Source organism: Nicotiana attenuata, unplaced genomic scaffold (assembly GCF_001879085.1).
Source record: "Nicotiana attenuata strain UT unplaced genomic scaffold, NIATTr2, whole genome shotgun sequence".
In the NCBI taxonomy this organism is placed as follows: Eukaryota; Viridiplantae; Streptophyta; class Magnoliopsida; order Solanales; family Solanaceae; genus Nicotiana; species Nicotiana attenuata.
Genome location: NW_017672319.1, coordinates 98,098 through 121,590, shown reverse-complemented (window position 1 = coordinate 121,590; position 23,493 = coordinate 98,098). Strand labels below are relative to the sequence as shown.

The window sequence follows — 23,493 nt, the reverse complement described above, 5'->3', positions numbered from 1 at the left end:
CTATAAAGGAATCAGGCCACATGTAGTTCAGAGGTGTGTGAGATTATGGAGTATACCGAGGTGGAGAGCCGGTCGAGATGCCGTTCCGTCGATGTTCCGGTCCGCGGTCCTGATGTTACATCAAAAATCAAAACATGAAAAAGACTAGCTAAGCCTATCAACTACGAGTTAATAGATTCCTATCTATAAGTCTTCTGAAGCTTGATTTGAGTCTTGAGTGGTTTTTCATGCAGACTTTAGATTTGAACCTTGACGCTTGCGAGTTGCAGGTGCTAGTTCATCCTTCTTCAGCTTTTCGGATCAAGACCAGGCATGCAGTGCTTGTGACCTCGGCCATGTCTTGAACAGCCAACATCTTTCATCAACATCTGCATTTGGATTAACTTCTTGCCTTTCTCTTTCTTTTTCTTTATTGTGACTAACTTCTGTTGATCACCTCGTACTGTTGACTCGCATTCTTGCCGCGAGCTGCTTTGGTTACTGACTTGAATTGCATTCTGAAGTGAATTCTCTTATTCTCCAGGTAGGCGCCTGATTGCCAATACTCGAGTCTTCCTTCGAAACTTGCTGCTTTCCCTTGAAACATGAAATGTTTTCCCTTGCTCTCCAAGTGGGTGCCTGATTGCTGAACTCCTTTGAAACTTGCAGCTTTCCCTTTGTTCTCCAGGTGGGCTCCTGATTGCTAAACACTTGCACTGCTTTTCCTCGAAACTTGAACTGCTTCCCTTTGTTCTCCAGGTGGGCTCCTAATTGTTGTACTCCTTTGAATGTTGCTGCTTTCCCTTAGGTTCTCCAGGTGGGCTCCTGATTGCTGAACTCCTTTGAACCTTGCTGCTTTCCCTTCGTTCTCCAAGTGGGTGCCTGATTTCCGAAACTTGCACTGCTTCTCCTTGAGCTGCTTCCCTTTGTTCTCCAGGTGGGCTCCTGATTACCAACACTTGAATTGTTGTTTCCCTTCGTTCTCCAGGCGGGCTCCTGGTTACCAACACTTGAACTGCTTCCCTTCGTTCTCCAGGTGGGCTCCTAATAACCAACACTTGAATTGCTGCTTCCCTTCGTTCTTCAGGTGGGCTCCTGATTACCAACACTTGAATTGCTGCTTCCCATTGTTCTCCAGGCGGGCTCCTGATTACAGACACTTGAACTGCTTCCCTTTGTTCTTCAGGTGGGCTCCTGATTACCAACACTTGCGATGCTTTTGCTCGAAACTTGAACTGCTTCCCTTTGTTCTTCAGGTGGTCTCCTGATTGCTGAACTTCAACTACTTCCTCTTGCGACTACTTTTCCATTGAACTATGTCACGATCCAATTTTCCCTCTGTTGGGTTTCGTGACGGCACTTAGTCTTCAGGACTAGGTAAGCCTAATATAGCGGAATAACAACCATGAATAATAACATCGAAAATTCTTCTGAAATAGAATTATTATACCATGAACATCTTCCCAAAACCTGGTAGTACAAGTCATAAGCTATGTAGAGTTTTTCCATACCATTTCTAAATACAACCGTAAGGAAATAAGTACAGTAGTGAGAATATAAAATAAGAAGGTGACTCTGAAGCCTGCGAACGCAGCAACAGGGCTACCTTGAGTCTCCTCGTCAAGAATCCGCACAGCTACTAGCGAACAATACCTGTATCTGCACAAAAGTGTGCAGAGTGTAGTATCAGCACAACCGATCCTATGTGCTGGTAAGTGCCTAGCCTAACCTCGGCGAGGTAGTGACGAGGCTAGGACAAGGATACCAAAAAAACCTGTGCAATATAGCGTACAAAATAATAGGAAGCAGATAAAAATGGTGGAAACAATGATCAACCGGTGATATGAATAGCAGACAACAATAACAACATAAATGTTTCTCAACAAATAATAAATACAAGTGCAATCAACTAATCAAGTCCTTCACATATGAATCTTTCGCCTATAAATCCTTCAAGTAATAATCTCCAAGATAACATGCTTGTCAATAAATATATTTCCTTTCTAGTAGAAGTCACCTTGTGACGCCTCACTTAAAAATCATAAATAATATAAGTCTCAACCCACTTTCACATTTTCACGGCACCTCGTGCCCATATTTATATCACAATCGCACGGACAACTCACGTGCCATTAAATAAAACCATAATATTTTCCCCGATACCTTGTGCCCACATATCTCTGTCTCACATTTGCACAACAATATTCTCATTTTACTCAGTGCATAGGTTCCATACCCAATACAACTAAGAATATATTCAAGGGGCCTCATTCACTTAACATAAAGTAGAGTACAACTTCCAACTCAATTAGGATATCAACGAGAAAAGATGGAGTTATTTTTAGAAATCATTTGATAAAGAAAATACCCTTTTCAATTTAAGTACAATATCGAATGAATCATTACCTTTAATACGAGAAATCAATAAATCAAAACATAGTAGAAATCCCCTTTTAAGTAAAGTACAACCTCAAATGGTTTAAGAAAAATTTAGTTGAGAAATCAATTGAGTTAAAAATGTAACAATTGTTGAAACTTGGAGTATTGAACATATAAAAAAAATAAGGCGAGGTATTGTAAACACTATGGATTCCAACACAAAGGATCACAACAGTAAAGGAATCTAAACAGTTAATACACTTAAATTATTTATAACAAGTAAAGATGGGAGAGAGAAAATATGCTTCGGAGAATAAAAGGTAAAAACAGAATATCAAGAGAATTATAAAGGAATCAAAATCCAACCACTAACAAGAATAAGGAAAACAAAGGCAGATTTCACTTTCCTTTCACATCTTGTTGCAGGCGTGCAACCCGATCCCATTTCCTGTATCTCGTGGCAGGCGTGCCACCCGCTCCCATTTCATGTATCTCGTGGTAGGCGTACCACCCGCTCCCATTTCATTATATCTCGTGGTAGGCGTACCACCCGCTCCCATTTTATTATATCTTGTGGTAGGCGTACCACCCGCTTCCATTTCAATTATCTTGTGGTAGGCGTACCACCCGCTCCCATTTTATTATATCTTGTGGTAAGCGTACCACCCGTTCCCATTTCAATTATCTTGTGGTAGGTGTACCACCCGCTTCCATTTTATTATATCTTGTGGTAGGCGTACCACCCGCTCCCATTTTATTTATCTTGTGGTAGGCGTACCACCCGCTCCCATTTCAATTATCTTGTGGTAGGCGTACCACCCGCTCCCATTTACAAACCAAAAAAAATAACAATAATATCCCGGCAAGGGAACAAGAGCAATATAACCACTTTCCGAATATTTCAATAATATCCCGGCAAGGGAACAATAATATTTCAGTAATATTCCGGCAAGGTAACAATAATATTTCGATAATATCCCAGCAAGGGAACAATAATATCAAAACAATAATAACATATGAAGCGCAATAAACCACAACGGAGTCATAACAATTATAATACAAGACTCACGGGTATGCTTGACACCAACGTATAGACACTCGTCACCATGTCTATACGTCGTACTCCACAATTAACATGTACAAATAAGACACAACTCCTAATCCCTCAAGCAAAGGTCAGACCAAACACTTACCTCGCTTTGCTACCAATTCACAATTCCAACAAGCCTTTGCCTCGCGAATTTGTCCGAAGCTTCAAATCTAGTCATAATAATTCAAAATATTCAACACGAATCGTAGGAACTAATTCCATACGAATTTACACATTTTCCGAATTAAAATCCAAAATTTAGCTCAAAATTGCTAGTGGGGCCCACGTCTCGGAATCCGACGAAACTCATAAAATCCGAAAACCCATTCCGATACGAGTTCAACCATATAAAAATTATCGAATTCCGATGTCAAATGGACCTTCAAATCCTAAATTTTCATTTTTGGAAAGTTTTACAAAAACTACAATTTCTTTCATACAAATCCGAAATAAATGGTGAATATAACCATAGAACCATGAAATATAATCACTTTCGGGTATAGAACACTTACCCCAGTCGAAGTCGTGAAGAAACCCTAAAAATAGCCCAAAAATCGAGCTCCAAAAATCCCAATCGAAAATGAAGAAATGACAGATTTTCAATCCTTAAGTTTCTGCCCAGGTTCGCATTTGCAGACAAAAACTTCGCATTTGCGAATGAAAAGTGTTTTTGCAATTCCCATAAAAGCTTCGCATTTGCGAATGAACAACGCCGCACCAGAAACCAGCAGAACCTAAACTTCTCCGAAATGATCCGAAACCACCCCGAAACTCATCCGGAACCTCCCGGACACAAACAATATATGAATTTTAATCATAAAACACATTACGGACCTGCTCGTGCACTCAAAACACTGAAAAGAGGTTGTCTTAATCCGATATTGACCTAGGTCAAACTTTTTCCAAAAATCTTATATTTTCCAACTTTCGCCAAAATGCGTCGAATTGTTCCACGGACTTCCAAATCCAAATTCGAACAAGCTCCTAAGTCCAAAATTACCATACGAAACTATTGGAATCATTAAAATTCCATTCCGAGGTCGTTTGCTCAAAAGTCAAATATCCGGTCAAACTTAAGAAATCTTTAGCCTTAGATTTCTAGATTCCATTAAATGGCGATAATTTGATCTAAGGACCTCCGAATTCGATTTCGGGCATATGACCAAGTCCTAAATCACGATGCGGAACTACCGGAATGGTCAAAACGTGGATCCGGGTTCGTTTGCTCAAAATGTTGACAGAAGTCAACTCAGTTGAGTTTTAAAGCTCTAATTCATAATTTAATCCATTTTTCATACAAAAACTTTCCAGAAAATTATACGGACTGCGCACGCAAGTCAAGGAATTATTGATAGCGCTTTTCAAGGTCTTAAAACACCAAGATGATTTTTTTAATTTAAATATGACATTTTGGGTCATCACATTCTCCACCTCTAAAACAAACGTTCGTCCTCGAACGTACTAAGAATTATTCTGAGGTTTCCAAATTGATGATTTTACTTTTACACGTATACTCGCGGTTGATCCCATATTACCGCATTCGATATAAGTCTGACAACACCATTTGAATTGAGATCATTCTCTTTATCCATATTTATAAACTTTAAGACCAAATTTCTTACACTCCAATCAATTCTAGAAAGGTTCGATTTTCACGTCAACACACGATATTAGTCCCGACTGGCTGTAGACTCGTACCTATGCACCCATCAAATACGGGGTATTACATTCTCCCCCACTTAGGGTCATTCGTCCTTAAATGAGAAGTAGAGTCCGTCTCCAAACACGTAATGTAACTTATCTCTTTCTTTGCACATCTCAATATCCCAAATTTTTCTAACTCCCAAATTTTTCAGAAATTTCGGCAGAGTCTCCCCTGTAATTGGGCCTATCCACCTGCCAGAGTAACACCAAAACAACTCCTAATAACACATCCACAACTCAACAAATCACCACAATGTATTTATCAATAACACCAATCTCCGCATCACAAGCGTGACACTATCATAAATATATTTCGTTATGAAACACATCATATGTATGACCTTAACCACATCTCTGGTTTTAATAGTGGTACATAATCGATTATACAATTGCCAATTAACTTCATTTTAATAAATTCTTGTTTCATGATTTCACTTTACTAACAACGTAGCATGAAGACCTCATAATTACTTACCCAAATTAACGATTCACAATTTAACGCCACCTGGGCACACACCTTGTAGGTTAAAACTCAATAATTACAATACAATTTGGCAAATTATGCACAGAGATATTCATACAAGAATTTCCAAATAAGTCTCATAGGCATGACTCCCTATAAGTACAATAGTACAAATTTTTAATTTCACAAGGGAGAATTTTAAACACATAAATTTTTCACCACAAGGACCTCGTCCTTATATAACATCCACCGCAGCTTGTAGCTGGCTTAAATATCTCACATCATATAAAAAGAATACGAGGATCTCATCCTCAACTCCGTACCACAAGTAATATGCACATTGTGCCAACTGAAATTTTCCATTCCCTTTCTTTTTCTTCTAAATAAATTCCGTCAAACAAAATCACAACATATAATGAACCTCACACCGATAGGGAATAAAATTCGCAATTTTAATCAATTTTCCTGAAATCACACCAAAACCCACATCACAACTATTTTTAGTGACTAACACATAATGATAGATATATCTATCTCCATATAATCTCCCAACAGGAGTATGCACATAAGTAAATTTAAGATTACGAAGCTCACTCATGATTGGAGCATATTAGGACGACTTGCCTCGATACTCAGAACCGAATCAAGTTACGGAAATTGTTACTTTATAATAACTCGAGATCGTACTTGTAACGACACCATCTGGTGCAGCGACCTTAGCTATACCATAGCAAATATATCAATGGGTCGGGCCTCCACCTCTTAGGCGCCATCTACCAGCTTTTCCTCCACCCCTAGACAGTAGTGTAAGTAGAGTAGTAACTGTAATGGAGTACGTGGCACGTGTGCTCTGATGGAACAGATTTCTCCCAAGTCTGGGACAATTTCTCATGATGTTCCTAGTATCACCATATTCATAACAACCAATCTGCGGTCCAACTTCTCTTACTGAGCCTGTGTCGGATAACTAGGATAACCATTGTAGGAATCCCATGCCACTGGTACATTGAAAGACGACTGCCCCACGCGAGTGTTGTGATTAACTTAAGCACTACGAGTATACTGAATATGTTTCCATGACCCCGCTGATACTGAAATGTAGAATTATTAAGGACGCGAGAATATCTCAAGTCTCATCATAATCCCATTCAAATCTCAGCTCTTAATCATATACATGTTTTGGAAAACCTTTCAATACCACATAAATACATCTCAGGCCAAAATTGACATAACACATGACCCCGCAATTTGATCGTTGATAGTGGACTCCCCTCACTTGGCACGAAGCCATAGGTCACAACATCCGATAATCCACAATGTTAACCTTCACAGCTCATATAAGTCAACCAGACGCCAGGCCCATTGCACCCCTACATGATTCACTGGGTGATCTCTCAATACTTCCGCATCTTCAATCTTCGCAACACGTGGTAACAATGATTGAGCAATCCTGGCTCCCTTATAACCCCTCAGTGGTACCACTGGCCGTTGGCGCATAGTCATTACCGAGTGCGCAATTTCACACACGAGTGGATGTAAAACAACATAAGTTATATGATTCAAGTTGAATAAAAGCCGCACGATAAGGAATGAAAGAAGTGAGGTTATCCTAATAGTTCTGTAGCCTCTCGAAGATAAGTATAGATGTTTCCCTATCGATCCGCAAGACTCTACTAAACTCGCTTATGACTTGTAGCACCTATGAACCTAGAGCTCTGATACCAACTTTTCACGATCCGATTTCCCCTCCGTTGGGTTTCGTGACGGCACTTAGTCTTAAGGATTAGGTAAGCCTAATAATTGCGGAATAACAACCATGAATAATAACATCGAAAATTCTTCTGAAATAGAATTATTATACCATGAACATCTTTCCAAAACCCGGTAGTACAAGTCATAAGCTCTATAGAGTTTACCATTTCTAAATACAACCGTAAGGAAATAAGTACAGTAGTGAGAATATAAAATAAGAAGGTGACTCCAAAGCCTGCGAACGCAGCAACAGGGCTACCTTGAGTCTCCTCGGCAAGAGTCCACACAGCTACTAGCGAACAATACCTGGATCTGCACAAAAGAGTGCAGAGTGTAGTATCAGCACAACCGACCCCATATGCTGGTAAGTGCCTAGCCTAACCTCGGCGAGGTAGTGACGAGGCTAGGACCATGATACCAAATAAACATGTGCAATATAGCATACAAAATAATAGGAAGCAGATAACAATGGTGGCGACAATGATCAACCAGTTATATGAATAGCAGGCAACAAGAACAACATAAATGTTTCTCAACAAATAATAAATACAAGTGCAATCAATTAATCAAGTCCTTCACATATGAATCTTTCGCCTATAAATCCTTCAAGTAATAATCACCAAGATAATATGCTTTTCAATAAATATATTTCGAATATATTTCCTTTCGAGTAGAAGTCACCTTGTGATGCCTCATTTCAAAATCATAAATAATATAGGTCTCAACCCAATTTCACATTTTCACGGCACCTCGTGCCCATATTTATACCACAATCGCGCGGACAACTCACGTGCCATTAAATAAAACCATAATATTTTCCCCGATACCTTGTGCCCACATATCTCTGTCTCACATTTGCACAACAATATTCTCATTTTACTAAGTTCATAGGTTCCATACCCAATACAATTAAGAATGTATTCAAGGGGCCTCATTCACTTAACATAAAGTAGAGTACAACTTCCAACTCAATTAGGATATCAACAAGAAAAGATGGAGTTATTTTTAGAAATCATTTGATAAAGAAAATACCCTTTTCAATTTAAGTACAATATCGAATGAATCATTACCTTTAATACGAGAAATTAATAAATCAAAACATAGTAGAAATCCCCTTTTAAGTAAAGTACAACCTCAAACAGTTTAAGAAAAAATTAGTTGAGAAATCAATTGAGTTAAAAATGTAACAATTGTTGTAATTTGGAGTATTGAACATATAAAAAAAAATAAGGCGAGGTATTGTAAACACTATGGATTCCAACACAAAGGATCACAACAGTAAAGGGATCTAAATAGTTAATACACTTAAATTGTTAATAACAAGTAAAGATAGGAGAGAGAAAACATGCTTCGGAGAATAAAAGGTAAAAACAGAATATCAAGAGAATTATAAAGGAATCAAAATCCAACCACTAACAAGAATAAGGAAAACAAAGGCAGATTTCACTTTCCTTTCACATCATGTTGCAGGCGTGCAACCCGATCCCATTTCCTGTATCTCGTGGCAGGCGTGCCACCCGCTCCCATTTCATGTATCTCGTGGTAGGCGTACCACCCGCTCCCATTTCAATTATCTTGTGGTAGGCGTACCACCCGCTCCCATTTTATTATATCTTGTGGTAGGCGTACCACCCGCTCCCATTTCAATTATCTTGTGCTAGGCGTACCACCCGCTCCCATTTCATTATATCTTGTGGTAGGCGTACCACCCACTCCCATTTTATTTATCTTATGGTAGGCGTACCACCCGCTCCCATTTCAATTATCTTGTGGTAGGCGTACCACCCGCTCCCATTTAAATTATCTTGTGGTAGGCGTACCACCCGCTCCCATTTACAAACCAACAAAAATAACAATAATATCCCGGCAAGGGAACAAGAGCAATATAACAACTTCCCAAATATTTCAATAATATCCCGGCAAGGGAACAATAACATCGAAACAATAACATCCCGGCAAGGGAACAATAATATCAAAACAATAACATCCCGGCAAGGGAACAATAATATTTCAATAATATTCCGGCAAGGTAACAATAATATTTTAATAATATCCCGGCAAGGGAACAATAATATCAAAACAATAATAACATATGAAGCGCAATAAACCATAATGGAGTCATAACAATTATAATACAAGACTCACGGGCATGCTTGACACCAACGTATAGACACTCGTCACCATGCCTATACGTCATACTACACAATTAACATGTACAAATAAGACACAACTCCTAATCCCTCAAGCTAAGGTCAGACCAAACACTTACCTCGCTTTGCTACCAATTCACAATTCCAACAAGTCTTTGCCTCGCGAATTCGTCCGAAGCTTCAAATCTAGTCATAATAATTCAAAATACTCAACACGAATCGTAGGAACTAATTCCATATGAATTTACACATTTTCCGAATTAAAATCCGAAATTTAGCTCAAAATTGCTAGTGGGGCCCACGTCTCGGAATCCGACGAAACTCATAAAATCCGACAACCCATTCCGATACAAGTTTAACCATACAAAAATTATCGAATTCCGTGTCAAATGGACCTTCAAATCCTAAATTTTTATTTTTGGAAAGTTTTACAAAAACTACAATTTCTTTCATCCAAATCCGAAATAAATGGTGAATATAACCATAGAATGATAAAATTTAATCACTTTCGGGTATAGAACACTTACCCCAGTCGAAGTCGTGAAGAAACCCTCAAAATAGCCCAAAAACCGAGCTCCAAAAAATCCCAATCGAAAATGAAGAAATGACAGATTTTCAATCCTTATGTTTCTGCCCAGGTTCGCATTTGCGAACAAAAACATCGCGTTTGCGAATGAACAGTGTTCTCGCAATTCCCATAAAAACTTCGCATTTGCGAATGAACAGTATTTTCGCAATTCCCATATAAACATCGCATTTGCGAATGAACAGTGCCGCACCAGAAACCAGCAAAACCCAAACTTCTTCGAAATGATCCGAAGCCACCCCGAAACTCATCCGGAACCTCCCGGACACAAACCATATATGAATTTTAATCATAAAACACATTACGGACCTGCTCGCACACTCAAAACCCTGAAAAGAGGTCGTCTTAATCCGATATTGACCAAGGTCAAACTTTTTCCAAAAATCTTATATTTTTCAACTTTCGCCAAAATGCGTCGAATTGTTCTACGGACTTCCAAATCCAAATTCGAACAAGCTCCTAAGTCCAAAATCACCATACGAAACTATTGGAATCATCAAAATTTCATTCCGAGATCATTTGCTCAAAAGTCAAATCTCCGGTCAAACTTAAGAAATCTTTAGCCTTAGATTTCTAGATTCCGTTAAATGGTGATAATTTGATCTGAGGACCTCCGAATTTGATTTCGGGCATATGACTAAGCGCCAAATCACGTTACGGAACTACCGGAATGGTCAAAACTTGGATCCGGGTTTGTTTGATCAAAATGTTGACCGAAGTTAACTCGGTTGAGTTTTAAAGCTCTAATTCATAATTTAATCCATTTTTCATAAAAAAACCTTTCAAAAATTATACGGACTGTGCACGCAAGTCGAGGAATTATTGATAGCGCTTTTCAAGGTCTTAAAACACCAACATGATTTTTTTAATTTAAAGATGACTTTTTGGGTCATCACAAACTATCTTTCCTTGTTTTCCCAAATGGGTGCCTGATTGCTTGACCCTGAACTGCTTTCTATCCTTAAAACTCGTGTTGTTCTCCTTTGCTTTCCAGGTGGGTGCCTAATTTCAACAAAATAGACAGAACAAAGAAAATTTTCTGCCCCAGTTTGGTAGCTGGGCACATCTGTGAGTGTTAATAGAATAATGCGACCAAATATCTCTAAGAATTTGAAATCTAGATCCCATTATCCAGGAGGGTCCTGAAAACTCCTAGTAAAATGACAGTTTTAGAGCTACATTATATTTTCTAAAGGTATGACTTTTGCTAAATCTTGTTATCTAATGGAGGACTTAAAGCTAAGTCCCATTATTCAGGAGGGTCCTGAAAATCAAAATCAAATCTCATCTTAAGAGTGACAATTTTAAGGCTAAATTATACTTCCCTACGGCAGAACTTACTCTAAATCTTGTTATCTAATGGAGGTCTTAAAGCTAAGTCCCATTATTCAGGAGGGTCCTGAAAATTTAGAATTGAATCCTATCCTAAGAATGAAAACTTCAAAGCCAACTTATATTTCTTTGGGGTAAGACTTATGCTAGATCTTATTACTCAATGAATGTTTTGAATTTTAAACTAGGTCCCATTATCTAGGAGGGTCCTGAGAAGCCGAGAATGAACATACCTGAGCCGTGCTTTCTTCCTGGAGGATCTCTGCAGAACGAACAAAATTCCTTGCCTCCTGAACCATGCTTTCCTCATGGATGGTTCCTGCAGATCGAAAAAATTTTCTTCCCCCTTCCCAAACCACCTTTGTGCTGACAAATTTTGGGCACGACACATAAAAAAAATTCAAGCTTCACAGCTTTGATTTGGACATAGTCTTCGTCCCTGTTTTAAACAAAGAAAACTTGTGAGTATAAACATGGTGGTTGGTTTGTGGCCTTGACTTTGAGGGCGATTTCTCCTTCACTTCCCATGATTACTTTGATTTCAAATAGAAAAACCTTGCTTGTTTATTGACTAGCCACTTTCTCTGTCACCCTTATCCCAGAAGATACCTCTGATCCGTTCAAACCCAACATCCTCTATCTGTTGCATTTGGCTCATGATTGGACATTTACCGAGCCTTTGTATTTCACATGAATCCCAAAGCACGTCAATTGCCACCCACTCAGTGCGCATGTTGTTCTTTCCTGACCTAATCCACTGGCCTTGGCCTTGAGGTCTATTGCTCCTTCACTTGCCATGATAACTTTGATTGCCGCTTGGAAGACCTTGCTTGTCCTTGGTTAACCACTTTCCCTATCAACCTTATCACAGAGAATACCTTTGATCCGTTCACCCAACATCCTCTATTTGTTGCATTATTCATGAATTGATATATACCAAACCTTTGTATTTCACATGAATCCCAAAGCACGTTGATTGTTACTGACTCAGTGCGCATGCTGTTCTTTCCTGGCTTATGCCACTTTGATGTGCAAGACAGATTCCGCTTTGTGCAATCGGAAAGCTGGTAGCATATTTTGAAGTCATTTCTCACTTGTTTTGACCAAAATGACTCAAAAGAGGACTTGAACAACAAAAGAGCAGAGTAGGGGACAATGGAAAGGCATGAGATCTAGCAAGAAAACTACAAAGAAACTTATCAGATGTGGATACCAACTCTAATGACCATGACACGCATTTTTGGACTAATGGCCTAATCTGTCAAGAAAGTGTAATGTTCAACTCTTGTTGTACCTCTTCGCCGTGAAACTGGGCTTCAATGCTCCGATCATCCTGGCTGATTCACGATCCTCATTCGACTTGTGGTGCCCGAAGGGTTTTCACCATCAAGCCTCTCTCGTTTTGTTCTTTCACTCAACTCACCGTCGCCTTATGGTGCTTGTGAAGGTTTTCACCAATAAGACTCTCTCATTTTGTTCTTTTCTTTTTATTTCCTCTGATTCCGCAGATGACAAGGCATTACCCATAGTAAAACATCATATGCTCCTGGCATGTCTAGCTCGGCACTCTCAAAGATTATCTGGGAGGTCTTTATTGGACCGTAATGTGGCTTTTGAACAGGGTTAGAAAGAAAGGATATCATAAAGGCTCAAAACAACTTGAATGGGTTCAAAATTACAACTTTTGCAATCAGATCTTTTACAAAACCGCAACTTCTACCCCAGTTTCTTTACCTGGGGAACTTTGCATTTTATTTTGATGGGACCGAACCGTGAGGCTGCCTATGTATCCTTAAAAGGAGTCAGGTCGAACGTAGTTCAAAAGACTACTTTTGTTACTATTTTCCTTTTCTTTTTTCTTTTCTTTTTTTTCTTTTTTTTTCTTTTTCTCTTTTTTTGAATTTTTCTTTTGGAATAAACTTTCTAAAATAAACCTATGGGGACATGAACTCTTCGATTTTTTCCGTCTGACTCTAACTTGATTCCAAAAGAGGGGAGGTCAAAGAAATTAGTACAGGCTCAAAAGGGTATCAAATGGTATAAGTGTTTGGGTGGCTGAAAGAGGGCCTCCCAATCCCTGAAAATGTCAAGCACAACACATGCAACTTGAAATGAAAATTGAAGATCATGCACAATATTTATTTTGCGGCTTCGGCATTGATATTACTTATATGCCTTCCACTTTTCTTTAGCGCCTTGTCAAGTACAGAACCCTCGTTGTGATTTCCTTTTCACAATGGATATCCTCCGTCAATTTGGAGAAAACTTCCTTGACTTTATCTTGTTACTTGAGATGCATTTGGACTGAAAGTTACTTGCTTCAAATTATCCGGGATGCACTCTCCTTTAACGAATTCTTTCCACCCTATTAACTTCCCAAATTATCTACCCCAGTTTCACACAGTTCGGGCTTCAAATGATCTCAAAATGCCTTTACTTATTTCCCTCAAATGTCCCTATCATTTTCAAAATTGTTTCATTGCTTCATGACTAAACTAACTTTAAGACCAGGCCTAGAATTATGCGTGCATGTCATGTCATTAAAGCCAGCATGAAAAGAACTATAAAAGGAGAAGAGAACTAAACAAAAAAATGACTAGAAATAACAGAAGACAGGAAATTGCATTAGACAGACGGTGAAACGGTTCGAAAAACAAAACAAGAAAACTAAACTGGGGTAACAACCCTGAAACAAACTTAGACAACACTAAACGAGTTACTACGACTAAACAAACCAGGCAAAATAAAAGGATAGAAGGGTTTGAGTCACAAGACAATATCCGGATTACAACCCTGAAATAACCCGGACAACAGAAATGACAACAAAATAAACCACCAAGACTCCTTCCCGGCTAGCCAAGAAAGGAGCGTCTTTCCACTTACGAAGCTCGACATCTTAGCCACTGAGATCCACATCAATATTACCAAGACCATTACTAATTTCAATATCATTAACTTCACCAAGTGACTCCTTGACTCCTTTGACCAACCCTTTGTCATTGCCAACCATGCCAACAATCTGTGCGTTGTCATGTACCTGTAGAGGATTACGTGTGACACTTGGGGTATTACTGCCTTGGATCACAATTATTCCTTCTTGAATCATTCTTTCTATTTCCCCTTTCAAAGCACGACAATCTACAATGCTATGCCCTTGGACATTAGAGTAGTACATGCACCGTACAGTAGGATCAAAACCTTTTGCATATGGGTCCGGCGTATAGCCGAGGAGTGGCTCAATCAGGCCAGAATGTTTTAACTTTCCAAACAGGCTTGTATAGGATTCACCGATTGGCGTGAAACTATTTCTTTGCCTTTGTTTCCCTCCATGCCCCAGTTTTCTAAGGTTGTTGGATGCTTGCAAATGTATGCCACTTACCGACATCTTGACAAGTATGCCATTCCAAAGCTGCCCCAGTCAGGCTCTCACTGAAATACGTCATCAGTAACTCATCTTTCCCGCCAACACTTCTCATTTCACTGTCGTAACCTCTCAGATGGGCTACTGGATCTCCACGCCCATTATACAAATTAAACTTTGGCATCTTAAACACTTTCAGCTTTCTGAATATCTCATCTTGCTCCACTGTCTTAGCAGGCTTTTCAGTTTCACCGAGAGGCTGAAAATGAGGAGCGTGAGAGTATGGAACCGAGACCTTAAAAGATGGTTCTGGAGCATAGTCTTGGGCATCGGGGATTTTGAACACAGTCTCGCTAGAGGAGCGAGGAAAGGTAGCAGGTGGATGAGCTACAAAAACATGAGTGGTCAAAGGAGCGAGATATGAGGTGGTTCTGGTGGGTGGAGTGTGAAAAGGTTGTGGGGAGATATCAGCAGCAGTAGGAATCTGGATTTGTGACAGTGGCGGAATGGTGACATGGCTTTCAGTGTAGTTAGTGGGAACTGATGGTGGAGGGTGCCCACTAATCCAAGCTTGGTATATTTCGTCCGTCTGTCCTTTCAACCTCAAGACCTCTTCTTTCAACTCAGATTCTAATTCAACAATCCCCTTAGACGGATCAGTAACACCTGTGTCTAACTCTTTGCCGGCCATGACTAGCTTGCTCTTTGACCTTGTGTTGTATGGATGAGTTACCTTAAGAACCACAAACCAACCACCCTTCTACTCAATGGAGATAACAAAAAGGAACAAAATAAGGTCATCACGTTAGCGTTAGGGCATTTAACAGCTAAAAATATCACATTATGTGCAATGCACCTAGCAACAATTAACGGTTCTAGAATGACTTCAAGGGTACGAAGGTCATATGGCATCATCCCAATTTTGTTCATTTCAATCTTCTCTTTTCTTTCTTTTCTGGCACTTCTCGGCTTGCTCACTTTCCTTCCTCTTTTTTTTTAATTATCACTCTTTTCTTTCCTCTCATTTCTCACGTCCCACAACTTCACCTCTCTTTTTTTTCTTTTTTTTCCTTTTTTTTTTTGTTTCCTTCTTTTTTTTCTTTTAATAAATAAAAAAAATGATTCGATCAAACCCTATGTAGGCTGCCTACGTATCATGACGCCGCATGAATCAGATCTTTGCGTAGTTCGGGAAGATCGGGAATAAGGTAAACAAACTGACGTTCTCTTTTTATTTTCTTTTTTTCTTTTTTTTCACCTTAATGACTACTCTGATGAGAAAAGAGAAATAAAAGAAGCAAATCCTTTTTTTTTAATTTTCTAGACTCAATGTTCTATAACCTATTCTAAACTTAAGCTTAACGAGCACATATTTTTTTCTTTTTTTTTTTTGAAACAAACACTCTATGGGAAATTATTAAGGAAAAACCCTACAAGAGAAAAACATATTTTTGATTCTTTTTTTTTTAGGAAGGAAATCTAAACAATAAACCAAAGAAAACTATTTTGAATTTTTTTGTCATTTTTTCGTTAGTTTCCCAAAGAAGAACCTCAAAAGAAAATTTTTTTGGATTTTTGGAATTAATATCTTAAAAGAAAACTTTAAAAGAGGTACTAAAAAAATAATTCGTTTTTTTTTTTGGGATTTTTAGTCTTAATATACTAAAGGAAATATAAAAGCAATTTTTTATTTTGAGTTCTAGATATTAATTTCCTAAAGGAAAAATCACCTCAAAAATATTTTTTCATTTCTAGAATTAGTATTCTAAAGAAAATTTCTAACGGAAATATAAAACGCAAAATCTCTTCTTTTTTGGATTTTTGTGTTACACCACACTTTTTCAAATACAAAATAGAAAGTACAATAACAAAAACTCGACATTACTGTACAAAAGTAGAAAATAAAAGACGACATAAGAAGAAAAACTCAATACATAAAAAGAAAAGAAAATCTCCTTTTAATCCACTCCTGAGTGAGTGATCCTGACTAGATGGTCCTGGGGCTCTGTAGATGCCATCTTCCCGTGCCTTGTGTACACAAATGTAGCATCCACCCCTGGGTTGTCAGCCATTTCCACTACACAATTGCAGATTTGCTCAGCAATTTGATCTGGCAAAGATACTCCAAGTTTACGTTGATGCAACAAAGTTTGCCTGTTCTTCACGACATGATTGTTCCATTCGGGTGCTAGTTGTACGCAAGACAGAAAGAGCCTTCACTCCATATGATCCAATGGCTGACTCACCAGATAACATCAGTGCGTCAGCATACTGTTGAACCGCTTCAGAAACATCTGCAACCTCTGCTCGTGTTGGAGTTGGGAATTCAACCATTGACTCCAGAAGTTGAGAGGCGACAATAACGGGCTTGTTGAGCTGCCTGCAAACATAAGTAATATCTTCCTGAACAGATGGAATTTGTTCAAGTGGAATCTCAACTCCAAGATCTCCCCTTGCTATCATAATCCCATCAGAAGCCTCAACGATCTCTTCCAACTTTCGGAGAGACTGTAAACTCTCTATCTTTGCCAACACTTCTATGGCCTTGGAGGATTTAGTTGCGAGGTAGTCCTTCAGATGCTTGATCGCATCAGCATCCTTTACAAATGAAACGACAATAAAATCGATATCTTCAGATATTCCAAACACAATATCTGACCAATCCTTTGTTAATAGAGTGGGGAGGTCATAATTTGTTCCTAAAAGCTTGTCATCTCTCCAAAACTCAACTTATCTCTAGGTAGTAGCGGACTGGGGTCTGTGCACTTGCAGCGCTAGTCATTCCCGACTCTCTCTATAACTTCAAAAGTAGTCATTCCTCCATCTATGACAATTTCATCACCAGGATTGACACCTTCAGAAAAACCTTCATAATTTGCCTGAATTGTAAATGGACGAGAACCTTCAAACTTCTCAGTAGTAAAGTACCAGATTGAATCCTCCTCTGCTTTGACAGAAGATGAAGAGCCATGATCAACTACTTGTATTTGATTCCCCTCTGTATCAATCATGACTAATACACTATAACCTTTTTCTTGATTTAACATCTTAATTTTCCTAATCACATCTTGATGCCACTCCGTTGAGTTATGACACGTATTTAGCCTAGCCACATTCATACCTGCTAAAGCTAACTTTTCCAACTCATCCAAAGAACAACAAGCTGGTCCAATTGTGCAAACTAACTTTGTTTTCCTTAACCCCAAAAATTCATTTTCCTTTACTTCCCTTTCTGTCACCACATCAAAGCCTCAAGTCTCTTCAATTCACTTGAACTTTGAAGTTTCTCCAACCCCACTTGCATCACTGCTTTGACAGCAATTCTTGATTTTTTAATACATTCCAAATTTCTACCTAAACCTCAGTAAGTAAATCCACACCTGTATAGAAAAATTAAGAGCAAATAAAGTTAAAGACCTAAAACGCTACGTGAGACACATGCAAGACATGATTGTGACTATTTTTGTAAAATTAACCTATGTGGCTAAAAGTGGCTAAAAATGCAAGATTTGGCTAAGACCCCGTGAAGCCGAGAACCTAAACTCACTAGAAAAACCGGACCCTATGTGGGTTGCCTACGTATCACGCCCCAAAAGACGAGAATCAGGTATGCGTAGTTCGGGCAGATTGGATACGAGCGAGAATAAAAATAAAACTAATTTAGAGAAAAATATGTTTTTGCCTTATTTTTTTGAAAAATGATGAAACATGTAAACTCTTTTTTGGATTTTTTTTCTTTTTTTTTCTTTTTTGATTTTCGGAAAATGATGAAAAGGTGCAAAATATTTTTTTTTTGAATTTTTATTTTTTTTTTGTCTTTTTCTTAATAAAAATGTGGCAAAAAACATAACTGGGACCTACTTTCTTTATTTTCACACTTCACGCTCTCTCTTTTTTTTCTTTTTTTTTTTCATTTGCCCTCAACTATCGTTGGTCCGCCAAATGACCTTTTTACCCTTGAAGAAATGCAACATGTAGCACATAGGATGCATCAAGATGGTCTGTTGTTTTGGGTACACCTGTCCTAGATGGACCCGACCCCTGTGTTGAGCCCCCTAAGTCAAATGCACGTGATGAAATAAACGTTCCTACTAGGGATCCGGCATGAGGCTATGTTATTCTAGGTTGAAAAAGCTGGGTTTATTTGTTCTAGACCTGGCTTACCCGAGCGGACAGCTCGAGCCGCCGGGAGAGGGGGGGGGGGGCAGCGTACCGGGAATACAGAAGCTTCACCGGCTTTGTAACTTGTCCGGACCTTGTTCTAAAATTGGAATGACTCTAACAGAAGAGAAGTCACACGAAGTGCACACTTCCCAGATGATTTAGAAGACTCAGAGAGAGGAGGGTTTCGTAACAATTATATACAGTCCAACAATATCAAAGCGGTAAAAAGCAATATTTAGCACATTAGGCCCAAACATGTAAATAAAACCAGATAATAAATAAAGCCAAATATAACAATTATTCTAAGCTCGAATTCTGAATCCTGAACCAGAAGTTCTGGGTTCTTATCCCCAGTAGAGTCGCCAGAACTGTCACACCTCCTTTTTCCTACCCCGTAAGGGTTATAAGGGAGTTTTTTCAATTAAAGTGACAATCGAAACGGGATTATTTATTTAAGTTCAGAGTCGCCACTTGAGATAATTTATGGTCTCCCAAGTCACCGGTTTAAATCCCGAATCGAGGAAGTTTGACTCTATTTTATAGTCCGCGAACACAGAAATCCGGGTAAGGAATTCTGTTAACCCGGGAGAAGGTGTTAGGCATTCCCGGGTTCCGTGGTTCTAGCACGGTCGCTCAACTGTTATTATTGGCCTAATTATCTGATTTTAAACACTTTTAAACCTATGTGCCTTTTTAACTTTTGAAAACCGCTTTTACTTATTAAAAGAATTAATTCAAGGTTATTTAAAACATGCCGCAAGCCACGCCACATGAAATGCACCCGTGGTTCACGATACATTCTGATTAACCTTGTTGGAAATTAGAACCGAGCCACATGAAATGTACCCCCGGGGTTTCGATAATAGTTGTGATAATTATATAATTAACGCGCCTAAAGCAAACTACGAGATTCATTATTCATTATCCTAAAGCTAATTTGAGATAATTGCTTACCAAGGAAACTACTCAAAATAGAGAAATAAAAATTGGATTATTCATGAGATTAACTATATAATTTGCTAAGAAAATTACAGTAAGGGACTAAGAGGAATCGTAATCAACAAGAATAATGTCCCAACACAGAAAACTAAGAACAAAAATCATCCAAATCAAACAAATTAAATCAATACAAAACGATCAAAAAACATTAACGAGAAGAACAATATCGAAAAGGAAAATGTACCTTATTGCTGCGTATTTTCCGCCATGAATCAATGAAGTAAGATCTCAAGAAAACAGTGAACCAAAACAAATGAGCTATTGATCCGAACCTCGAACCGGCAAAACTCGACTCAGACTTAACTCCCCCGGTTGCAAACAGGAGGCTCGCCGGTGACAAAATCCAGCTGATCCAACCAGATGAACGTACGAGCAGGAAAACATTAGAGACAGTCAAAGCTGCCGGATCTCGTCGTTTCCGGCAATGTAACAGTGAAAAGAGAGAGAGAAAAGACGAGAAATGGGAACGGCGTGATAGCAGTAGCGTTCGCCGGATTCAATAGAGGGTCGCCGGATTTAACCAAACATCCGACCAGACCTGAAACTTGTCACACATGGAGGAGAGGAGAGGACGGAAGCCATGAAGCTTCGTTGGTCGTCGGCAAGTTGAAAACGGCGATGGTTCCAGGCAGAAGAAGAAGCAGCCTAGCTTTTCTAGGTTCTTTGGAGGAAGAAGAAGCTTCGTTGGTTTTTCTGAGGGTGAAGGCTATGTGTTTTGGTTCAGGGGACCCTTAGCGTTAGGTTTTCTGATTTTTCGCCAGAAAGAAGGAGCTGAAGGTGCTGCTCCTTCGAAGAAGAAAGGGTTGGGTGTGTTCTGCAACTGAAGTCTTCGTCTCAGGCTCCTAGGGTTTTCCTTGCTTTTTCCATGAAGAAGATGAAACCTCAGCTTTTGGAAGCTGAAGAAGTCACGAAAAACTGATGGGGATTCACGAAGAAGATCAAAATCAGGGGGGTTGAAGAAGCCGATATATCAGAGGGTGGGGTCTGTATTTGCTGAAAAGCGGCAGATGCCTATGGTCTTCAGTATATTGTTTTTTTTTTCTCCTAGGTGCTTAGGCGTTAGCTTATGTAGGTCTAGGTCTAATGTGTATTTTTGTGCATTTTGCCAATTAGTCCCTAGGTCTTTTGTGTATTAGGTCCTTAGGTTATTAAGAAGGATTTTTCTAGGTTAAGGGAGATGGGTTTGGTCTTATTGGGCTTCTTTTTGGGAATTATGGGCTAGGTCCAAAAATTAGGCTTAAAAATGGGTCGTTTGAGCCCAAATGTTATTCTTTCCCCGCGAACGAGAATAAAAATACGATCTTATTTATTAATTAATCCTACTTAAGTAAAATAACTATTAAAATAAGACTGACCATTAAAACAAAACTATTTTTGGTATTTTTTCAAGATTAAAAATGACTACAAAATATTAATGAAACAATTTTTTTATTATTTTCATTTTCTTGTAATAAAATAAAGTAAAAGAGTCAAAATGAGTTGAAATAGCAATATTAGGCCTAAACTAAATATTTACGTGCTAAAATATGAAAAATCTTGGGGAGGGTCAAAAATCACATGTCTACAGCTGCCCCTCTTTGACTGGAAACGCGAAGAGTTTTCAGACAAAGAACGACTAGACAGGTTTTTTGACCCGATCCTTATTTGGAGAGACTAAAACTAAGAGAAAAAGGGGAATATGACTGAGCCCTGGTATCTGAGCTGCCTACATATCCTTGGCTATAAAGGAATCAGGCCATGTGTAGTTCAGAGGTGAGTGGGATGATGGAGTATACCGAGGTGGAGAGCCGGTCGAGGTGCCGTTCCGTCGAGGTTCCGGTCCGCGGTCCTGATGTTACGTCAAAAATAAAAACATGAAAAAGACTAGCTAAGCCTATCAACTGCGAGTTACAAGATTCCTATCTATAAGTGTTCTGAAGCTTGATTTTGAGTCTTGAGTGGTTCTTCATGCAGACTTTAGATTTGAACCTTGACGCTTGCGAGTGCAGGTGCTAGTTCATCCTTCTTCAGCTTTTCGGATCAAGACCAGGCGTGCAGTGCTTGTGACCTCAGCCATGTCTTAAGCAGCCCACATCTTTCATCAACTTCTGCATTTGGATTAACTTCTTGCCTTTCTTTTTTTTTCTTTATTGTGACTAACTTCTGTTGATCACCTCGGACTGTTGACACGCATTCTTGCCGCGAGCTTCTTTTGTTGCTGACTTGAATTGCATTCTGAAGTGAATTCTCTTATTCTCCAGGTAGGTGTCTGATTGCCAATCCTCGACCTGTCATCCTTCGAAACTTGCTGCTTTCCCTTGAAACTTGAAATGTTTTCCCTTGCTCTCCAGGTGGGTGCCCGATTACTGAACTCCTTTGAACCTTGCTGCTTTCCCTTTGTTCTCTAGGTGGGCTCCTGATTGTTGAACACTTGCACTGCTTTTCCTCGAAACTTGAACTGCTTCCCTTTGTTCTCCAGGTGGGCTCCTAATTGCTGAACTCCTTTGAATGTTGCTCCTTTCCCTTTGGTTCTCCAGGTAAGCTCCTGATTGCTGAACTCCTTTGAACCTTGCTGTTTTCCCTTTGTTCTCTAGGTGGGCGCCTTATTTCCGAAACATGCACTGCTTCTCCTTGAACTGCTTCCCTTTGTTCTCCAGGTGGGCTCCTGATTACCAACACTTGAATTGCTGCTTCCCTTCGTTCTCCAGGCGGGCTCCTGATTACCAACACTTGAATTGCTGCTTCCCTTCGTTCTTCAGGCAGGCTCCTGATTACCAACACTTGAATTGCTGCTTCCCTTCGTTCTCTAGGCGGGCTCCTGATTACCAACACTTGAACTGCTTCCGTTCGTTCTCCAGGTAGGCTCCTGATTACCAACACTTGAATTGCTGCTTCCATTCGTTCTTCAGGTGGGCTCCTGATTACCTGCACTTGAATTGCTGCTTCCCCTCGTTCTCCAGGCGGGCTCCTGATTGCTAAAACTTGAAATAGATGCCTCTGTTCTCCAGGCGGGCTCCTGATTGCTAAAACTTGAAATAAATGCCTCTGTTCTCCAGGAGGCTCCTGATTGCTAAAACTTGAAATTGATGCCTCTGTTCTCCAGGCGGGCTCCTGATTGCTACAACTTGAAACAGATGCCTCTGTTCTCCAGGCGGGCTCCTGATGGCGGGCTCCTGATTGCTAAAACTTGAAATAATTGCCTCTGTTCTCTAGGCGGGCTCCTCATTGCTAAAACTTGAAATATATGGCTCTGTTCTCCAGGCGGGCTCCTGATTGTTAATACTTGAAATAGATGCCTTCGTTCTCCAGGTGGGCTCCTGATTACCAACACTTGAATTGCTGCTTCCCTTCGTTCTCCAGGCGGGCTCCTCATTACCAGCACTTAAATTGCTTCCCTTCGTTCTCCTGGTGGGCTCCTAATTACCAACACTTATACTGCTTCCCGTCGTTCTTCAGGTGGGCTCCTGATTACCAAACTTGAACTGCTTCCCTTCGTTCTCCAGGTGGGCTCCTGATTACCAACACTTGAATTGCTGCTTCCCTTCGTTCTCCAGG

The 23,493-nt window shown here is 39.5% G+C and overlaps 1 pseudogene; it reads right to left on the bottom strand.

The window, feature by feature from the left end:
• Window positions 1-16,754: 16,754 nt before the first annotated feature.
• The window catches only part of LOC109212716, a 21,334-nt pseudogene continuing 14,595 nt past the window's right edge, over window positions 16,755-23,493 (bottom strand).